Source organism: Callorhinus ursinus, unplaced genomic scaffold, assembly GCF_003265705.2.
Source record: "Callorhinus ursinus isolate GAN/ISIS: 27379988/994484 unplaced genomic scaffold, GSC_fseal_2.0 scaffold19, whole genome shotgun sequence".
Taxonomy (NCBI): Eukaryota; Metazoa; Chordata; class Mammalia; order Carnivora; family Otariidae; genus Callorhinus; species Callorhinus ursinus.
The window spans coordinates 26,885,107-26,894,624 of NW_027397081.1; positions in this window are offsets into that span (position 1 = coordinate 26,885,107).

Consider the following 9,518-nt stretch of genomic DNA (forward strand, 5'->3'; position numbering starts at 1 on the left):
TATGGAAAACATAGAAACCTATGGAAAAGAAGGTAGACATCACCTTATTTCCTACACTATGAAGACAACCAATATTAACATCTTGGTGGGTACTCTCCACCAAGGTGGGTGCTCACCCTGCTCATATGTCTGTGCAGGAGACAACACAAGCCTCTCTAGCTTTGCTTTTCTGACATGATTGCTTCAGTGTCATTCATAAACATCAACAATTTAATCAGTCTTGGGGGATGGCACTGGAAAAAAAAAATCCTGTCTGGTGTGCCTGTAAAGCATCGGTTCTTAACTCTTATGAGGTCGTAGACCTCTTTGAGATTTTGATGAAAGCCATGGATACTTTACAGAGAAAAAAAAAATCTACCCACATACATAAGATATTTTGCATATGACATTAAGGAGTTCATGGATTCCTTTAAACCCACCTATCATTCCCCTGAAGCCTTCAGGTTAGAAAGACTCCTATTGTAAAAGAAAAAAGATTCATTTATAACACTTATCACAATCTGTATTTATATATTTATTTGCTTACTTATTGATATTTCTCTCACTAGAAGGTGTCACAATAACAGAGATATTTTATTGTATTCAAAATGTACACCCACTGCCTGGTAGCTAATATATGTCTCAGTTATTTGTGGAATGAATTGAATGAATGAATGAGTTAGTGCTTATTGGTGTTCCTTCTGTACCCAGCAGTAAGTTATGCATTATATAAACAGGTGAACAGTCTAGAGGAGAAGTAGGGAGGGAGATGTTTGAATCTGCTATTTTAATACAAATATAAAGAAAGATGGTAGTGTGGTGGTCATTTGGGGAAGAGATGATATTCATTGCTCAGTGGGAGGGGGGGTTGTGAACTGTATTTCATCCAGGTAAGGAGAGAACAGTAGTAGCCCAAGTCCCTGAAAACCGTTCCTAATGGTCTAGTCACAGGAGGGTCTTTGTATCTACTTGGTAGAAGTTTTCTGACCTTGATCCATGATGGGAAGGCATAACCCAGCATTGTCCACCATTTTTCCAGGCCCTTCTTCCCTTTTACATTGTTGCAAATTTCCACTTTTCCCTAAATTCAAGGCCAGCATGCTGAAAATCCAGCCTCAGTTTCCCTCACACTCAGTCTCTGGAAGACCATATATGATTGTCCACAAACACAGAATTCTTTATTGGCTACATTTCAATGGAAAATAATGCTCTTTACTCCAAATCATTGGTGCTGTCAGTTATCAGGTTTGCCTCTGAAGTGTTCCTTAAGCTTCATTCCACTGGGCTCCTTCTTGGGACCCTGGGGTTCAGGCTTGAATATCTAATGCAGCTGGGCTTCAGAGAGAGGGAAAAGAGAGCTTCATTCTACTAAGGTGTTAAGCAATGCACAGAACCAGGGCATCATCTTTTGGCCTTTGCTGCATGTCATTACCTTGTTCAGTGTATTCAGCACTAATCGCACAATAAACACAAATGTGTTTGGTGAGCTGAGCAGTGCAAAGCAATAAACTGGATGGGAAGATTAGATCACAGCCATGCTGTCGGGTGAGAGGCTCAGGCAGAGGTGAGTGGGAATGAGCATGGGCTAGTGGAGTGGCACTGAGTCTGCTTGCTGCAAAGCAAGTATACAGCCCTTCAAGATAGGATCCCAGGACTGTTCTTGCCCCTTGCCTCTTCCTCTCTCCACCTCACTTGCCTTCCTAGCTTCTAGCCCCAACTGTTAAAATGAGAATGCCTGGCACCTAGTAGATAATCAATAAACACATGCTGATTTAAACAGAGAGACTATTTGATTAGATTATCCAAACATTTATTGAATGCCTTTCTTCCAGGTATTATGCTAGGTGATAGAAGTGAGATGATGTTCCTGCCATTGTAGGTTCTAGACCAGAAGAGGGAAATTCACATGTAATAAAAAACATGTATAATGTCATAAAAGCTAGAATAGACTTATGTTATTGTTTTTTGAAAGAACAAAGAAAGAAGTGTCTCTCTTAGCTAAAACATCAGGAGAACATATAAAAAGTGATATATGTGAGTCTGTATTTGCTTAATCCATATTGAGCACCTATGACATGCCAGGTGTTTTATAAAGTATTGAAAATAAAATGGTGTAAAATCAATTTGGTCCCAAAGGAGCTTACATTTTACTGAGAGAAACAGGTAATGAAAAGGCATTTGAGTCCAAGTGCTTGAGGTAGATTGTAATATCGTTTACAATTATGAGTTTCCTCCTCTGTAGCAGTATTATATATACCCATTCCTGCCCTGCCACCCTGGGAAAGAAATATAATTTCCGGCCTCACTGATGTTGGGCTTGGCCGTGTAACTTGCTCTGGCTAGTCATGTGAGTGTATGTGACATATACCATGTCCTATGAGGAATTTTACATTCTGTTGGATTGTTCCATTCAGCTTCTTGTTTTTTTTTTTAATTTTTTTTAAGATTTTATTTGTTTGCGAGAGAGAGAATGAGAGACAGAGAGCATGAGAGGGAGAAGGGTCAGAGGGAGAAGCAGACTCCCTGCTGAGCAGGGAGCCTGATGTGGGACTCGATCCCGGGACTCCAGGATCATGACCTGAGCCAAAGGCAGTTGCTTAACCAACTGAGCCACCCAGGCGCCCTCAGCTTCTTGTTTTCTTATGCCAACTGCCATGAGAATAGCATGTTTCAGAAGAGAGATGCCCCTGAAACGTGGGTCCTAGAAGAGAGGTTACCTGGAACAGACTGAACCTGACTCACAGGCTGAAACAGAGACTCATCAGCCAGATATCGTTTTGGTTTGGCTGTAAGTTACTGAGACTTTGGGGTTGTTTGTTATGCTGTGTAACCTAGTACAACCTAACAGAGTGGTATAGAAGAAGTAAGTAGAGAATACAGAGAGAAAACATTCAAAAAGTTCCAAAGCCAGTCTTGAGCAATGGTCGGCAAAGACTGACTGGAAGAAGAGGTAATCTAAGTTGAGTCCTGAGGAAAGAAAACTTGGAAGGAGGAGGATGATCCAGGAAGTGGGAACACTCATGTAAAGGCCCAAATGTAAGAAAGATGTGATATACAAGAGGATCTGGCAATAATTTAGTATAGTTGAAGTTTGATTATGAACCTATGTGTGTATAAAGTGTGGAGGGTGTGTGGAGGACAAGTTGGGGAACAGATCAGCGACACACAAGACTGGAGGTAAGAAAAGTCACCTCTTAAAGAACTTTCTGTGCTATGCCAGCAATTTGGACTTCATCTTTTGGGCTATAGTCATTGAAGGCACTTTGATGGCGGGAAGGGAAAGTGACATGGCATTTGAAAGTGATCATACTGGCTGCACCTGGAAGACTGCCTGCAGAGAGAAAGAAAACTTGAAACCAGGGAGGCAGCTGAGAGGATTTTGCCACACAAGTGCAGGAGACAGTTTGAGCAGAAGGAAAGGAATGCAGTCTGAAGATACTCAGGGGCCAGAATCAAGAAGACATGGCAATCGGTGAGGGGTGAAGGAGAGATAGGAAAGCTGGGGGACTTGCAGATTTTGATGTGATGCTATTGTCTCCATTAGGGAAATAGTGTACAAGGATTGGACTTAGGTGTGGGTAAGGGGGAGATGATGGGGAGTCCAATTTGGTGCATCTAACTGAAGATCTCCTTTAAGTGTTGGATCTATGGTCTGGAGCTCAGGAGAGAGATCTGGCTAGAGATAGAGATTCAGGAATCATTATGGTAAGATGGTGATTGAAGCCTTAGGAACAGATTTCAGTGAAAGTATATAGAATGAAAAGAGTGTTAAAAATGAAGCAGAAATGGTGTAGGAGCTATTTGTTTTAGGAACCATAGCTGTGAGGCAGGAAGAAAGACAGATGTGTAGTCCTGGGAACATGTTGGGATGCTAGGGGTTGAACTGTGTCCCCTGAGAATTCGTATGTTGAAATCCTAACTCCTAGCACCTCCAAATGTGACCTTATTTGTAAACAGGGTCATTGAAGATGAAATTAGTCAAGAGGGGTTATTTTGGAGTAAGATGGGCCCTAATCCAATGCGACTGGTGTCCTTATAAAAAGAGAAATTTGGACACAGAGACATGCACACAGAATGCCATATAAAGATTGGAGTTATGCTGCTACAAGCCAAGGAACCACTGGAAGCCAGGAGAGACCTGGAACAGATCCTCCCTCAGTGGCTTCAAGGGGACTATGGCCCTGCTGATACCTTAAACTTGAATTTCTGCTTCTAGAACTGTGAGACAATAAATTTCTGTTGTTTATGCCGCACAGTCTGTGGTACTTTCTTATGACAGCCCCAGAAAACTAACACAAAGAAGAATGGGGTTTGGTTCTTTGATTACTTTTTTTAACATGACATATTTAAATGGCAGTAGGAAAGGCCTGGCAAGGGAAAGAGAGGTTGGATATACAGGAGAGAGAAGATGTAATTGTTGGAAGGAAGCCTCTGAGGAAGGAAATGCAATCGAGAGCACTGAGGAATGACAGCAGAGGGAGAGCTTGGCTTCCACTGTGGCCACACAGGTGGGTGTGGATATAAAGCTGTTTGAAAGCAAAAAAAAAGAAGAGCTTGAGAAATTTTCAGGTTGATGTTCCTTTGGAGTCTTTATACAGACATCACCTTATCAGTGAAGCCTCTCTTTACCATCTATTTAAAATATCAATTTGTCCCTTCCCTGCTCCTCTTTATTTTTCTCCATGACAACTTCACTATCAGATATACTCTGTAGTGGTAAACTTGCTCATTTATTTACTGTCTGTCACCTCCCAATAGAATGTAAGCTCTACAAATTCAGGGATTTTCATCTCTTGTGTTTACTGTTGTATCCCTGGAACCCAGAAGTATCCCTGGCTCATAGAAGGGGCTCAATAAATATTTGTTGCATGAATAAATGGATGAATGAATGGTGACTTCTATTTTTTTTTTTTTCCCAGTGAAATGGGAAGCAATACCATCTGCTGAGGGAGGAGAAGAGAGCATGACAACGGGGAAGAGAAGTGTCTCGGGAAGGGTAAAAGTATGGTGAAATGTTAATGTACCAGTAGCATTTGGAGACCATGAAATAGTTTGAAAGTTGTGATTTTTTTTCCCCAAAGATTCTTAGCAGCCCCCCTATAGGAGGTTAGAAGACACCTGGATGGATCCAGGGTTGAAGATTTTTTCAGGTTAATATAATGGAAAGGAAGGAAACATGGACATTTTGGAAACCTGGCAGGAGTATGGTTGAAGTATTAGACAATGGATTCTTGCCCAGATAGAGAAAAGGAGAAGGCAAGAAGGGACTGACTGATTGGGAAGGAAGAGAAAATCATTTTCGTTCCTTACGATAATGAAATTGAGAAATCCAGGCTCCATGGGTTGCATATCTTAATGAATGGAGGTATGCAAGGATAGTCTGTGTGAGAAGGAGCTGAGAAGATCTGACAGGAGATGTGGTTAATCCCACATGGGGAAGAGTTTTATGTACTGTATTTAGGGATTGTTGTTATGGAAAAGGCTGGGGATTTGGAATCCAGACCTAGGCTGAATTTGGACTCTGAAACTTACTAGAGTATGATCTTGGGTGAATTATTCTCTCTAGGTGTCTGCTCTCTCATTTTTAAAGTAGGGATAATAATAACATCTTTCTCATGGAACGTTTATGAGGTTTGAATGAGATAAGATATGTAAATGCAACTACTATATATAAGAGAATAAATCAGATGACATATGATACTACATATTGCCTGTATAGAATAAGTGTTTAATAAATATTGGTATTCTATTTTGCTGTTTGTCTGCTCATTCTGTTTTCTTTTTAAACTAGATGTTCACACTTAGAATGTAGATGTGGGCGAGGTACAGACGAAATGGGGGATTTTTGATTCAGCTGGGTAATTTATGTTCGTTTGTTGTTTATCAGATGGTCCTGCATTTGGCTTGAACTTCACGTCCCAGCCTCTCCCCCACTGGCTACTCTGCCTTAGTCAAACAATCTGTAGTCTCCTGTATGGACTTCACCCTCTCTGGGCTTTTGCCATTCTCAGTAAATGCCAGCCCTCTCTTCCAATTCCTGATTCTTTGAAAGGCTGGATTAAAATTCCGTTCCTTCAGGAATTCCTCCATATTTTATCCTCTGCTACATATTGTTTTGGAGCTGGTCTCCCTTGCACTGTAGAGGGCTTTCGTACTGTTTCTTGGCATTGGCAAGCAGGGCAGAGATCTGCCTTTTCCGGGTTCTGGATCCCATGGCCACCTGCCCTTTCCAAGACTCTGAGGAATGGAAGAGTCCAAGTATTCCCCTGATCCCCTGTTGCTCAGCAGTTGTGTTCTCACATCCTCTCTGAGGCCGATGTCCTTGTCCAACCAGGCCTCCAGGTGCAGGCTGCTAGGTGGTGCTTCCCTGCTGTTTTACTGTTTCCCAGCATCTCCCAATGCTTCTAGCACCTCTCGTTTCAGTCGAGGATTTTTTTTCTTAATATTAGACATGATTTCAATATTGTCTCCACCTTGATCCTCACCCTGCTAAGAATAGCTGCAGGAGGTAATGGGGTGCCTTTGAAAGTTTTTATGCAGATGACTACTAGGTCTTGATTTGCACACACAGCTCTGGCGTTAAGGTAGAAAACAGACAGATGGTAGAAGAGACTAAAGGGAATCACAGAGAAGGTGAGTAATGTGGAAGTCAAGATGCTTGTCTTGCCAGGGGACGGGGAGAAGAGAGATTCATTTGACCTCTAAGTAACTTTTTGTTTCTAGGGAATTAGATATTAGGTAAAATGACTTGAGTGCTTCATAGTTTATGTTTGACAGACTGGTCAAGACTCAAATCCTGACTTTTCCATTATTGTGTCTATAACCTATACTAATTACATCATCTTTAGCTTCAATTTTCTTATATGCAAAATAGAAAAAATAAAACTCACCACAGAGGACTATTGTCAGGATAACAGAAGCTCATGTATCCTAAGGGCCTCTCAGAGATGTCCCATCTAGCAGTAAGGAAGTAGTGGCTTTTGTTGATTTTGTTGTTACTGATTTCCATGGGTCTCTGGGTTGGGAAATCTCTGAGTTTTTTCAACAGGTGGATAATCATGAGATTTATAGATAGAAAATAATGTTTGGCTAATATATTACTTAGGGTAGATGGTAATCTCTGTAATAAAGTTACTGGAAATTACCCTGGTCTAAACAAAAGAGAAGTTTATTCCTCTTTCACCTCATGACACAGTCTGTGGAGCAGCTCTGGCATCCCCAACATGTGGCTCTGCCTCTGAGTACAAGGCAACTGCTCTATTTCTGTCATCTTTAAAACTCATAGGAGTTGTATTGCTAGAAGAGGAGACTGGAAAATGGGGTAGAAGAGGAGAACAGTGTGACTCTGGGCAAGGGAATTTGAGTGGGAAAAATGTCTAAGACATCCATCCAGATAGCCTGGAAAATTGTTGGCAAGGCATGGTTAGCCCCTCATTTGCCAAAGCTAAATCAGATAAAGCTTTAGTCCATGCATCTGAGTGACAGAAAATGTTAGAACCAAAGACATGGGAAGGTGATTACCACAGAAACCTTGTAAGTGGCTAATCAGGTGGTCCCCAGGTAGGACCATCATCCCTAACTAGGAGCTTGATTTTAGCAGTAAAATTCCTACATCTCAGAAAATCACTCAATACCAGGAAAATCAAGATGGATGGTCAACTGTCACCCAAGTTTCATTTGGAAAAAAAATTTTTCAGTGATGCTTCAGTTACTGCCAAGGAAGACAACCTTTCCTTCCTCCCATCTCCATGACAGCAACATTCATGTGGGTTGAAATGCTATGGTCAATCTCTTATGGAAATACAAGGATCAAGGAAAAATATTTTATTCATTTATTCAGCACTTATTGTGTATCCATCGTATACCATGTACTATGTTAGGCACATAATATACAGGGACAACTGAGACATGAACCCTGAATTCTAAATGTTTACAGTTGATGTGGGGAGAGAGATCAGTAATCTGATGATTGCAGTAAAATGTGGTGAGTGGTAAGTGCTGTGATGGAAAGGAGCCCAGATACATGGAAATGCAAGGGGAATGTGCCTAGCCAAGCCTGTGAAAATTAGGGCAAATTTCTTGGACATAACGACCCTGAGTTCTTACTTGAAAGAGATACTGATTTCTCAGGCACAGTAAGGTAGGGAGAAAAGTGGGGCAGAAGTATGGAGAGGACCACGTTGGGTAGGAAGAAGAGAGAAGGCAGCTAGCTGTCTGATACAAAGGGCATCTGAATAGCTAGAACATAAACTTTGGAATTGAGACTTAAAAAGGAATTAAGTCGGTTGAATGATAACCCCCCTTCAAAAATCTCCCCACTCTCTCAACCCTCGTCTTCATCACTTCCTTCCAGCATTAGGTGAGCTGGTTGTTAGAACCATGTACAGATCCTAATACATTGATGGAAAGTCCTCTAAGAAAACTTTATCCTTAACTGATGTTCAATGTCTGGAAAGCAGGTGGATTAAGTCAATCAGAAGAGGATCACACATCGTCTGTGAGTGTCCCAGAAGTCCTGACTCGCAGTCCTCAGTGTGCCCAGCCAGGAAAGATTTAAATAAATACTAGGAAGTATGAGCTTTCAAAGTGCAAGCAAAGCACTTACTAACTTATCCTTCTCCTCTAGAAGTGTCTAATGTTGGCTGCATATGTCTTTCATATGGAGCTGTGTTAAGCAGGTCTAGGGTCCAGGGAAATTATGAAGTAAGACGTTCTTCCCAAAGTTGTCCATGAATAATACTTCAAGTATTAGCTAAAATAAGTTATTAATTTAATCACAGGTTGCCATGATTGAATACAGCCAAAATCTTGTTTGATACATACTTTAACATTTGCCGTAACTTAAACTGAGTGAGTTTCTCCTCCTGAAACAAGGTCCTGATCTAGCCAAGGGTTAGTCTCCTAGGTCTCTTCTGTTCCAGATACATTATTAACAACATCAACAGGTACTCATAAGGAACCACCTGGGATGCATTTCCTGGCCCTGGCACAAAGAATAATAAATCATTCTGTTCTGGACTGAACTGCCCCTCTCCCCCCACTGCCCCCCACAAGGTCATAGTTTAAGCTTTAATCCCCAATGTGACTGTATCTGGAGATAGGGACTTTAAGGAAGTCATTAACATGAAGTGAGATCAGGAGGGTGGGGCCCTAATCCAATAGGACTGGTGTCATTATAAGAAGAAGAGATTTCAGATCTTTCTCCCTATCCTGAACCTCTAACCTTTACACACACAGAGGAAATGCCATGTTGGAACACAGAAAGAACATGGCTGTCCATAAGCCAGGAAGTGAGCTCTCATGCTGGCACCTTGACTGTGTACTTCCAGCCTCCAGAATAGTGAGAAAATAAACATGTGTTGTTGATGCCACCAGCTCATGGCACTCAAGTGGACTAATTCATCCTTTTGAAAGATGTCTTCAAGTCTCTTCCCCTAACTGCCACAACCCAGGCTCTTCACTGAGTGAGAAAGAAAAGAGGAAGGGGTGGCTCCTGCACTTCAATCAGCCAGAGGGCTATACTTTTGCTGGGAGAAAGG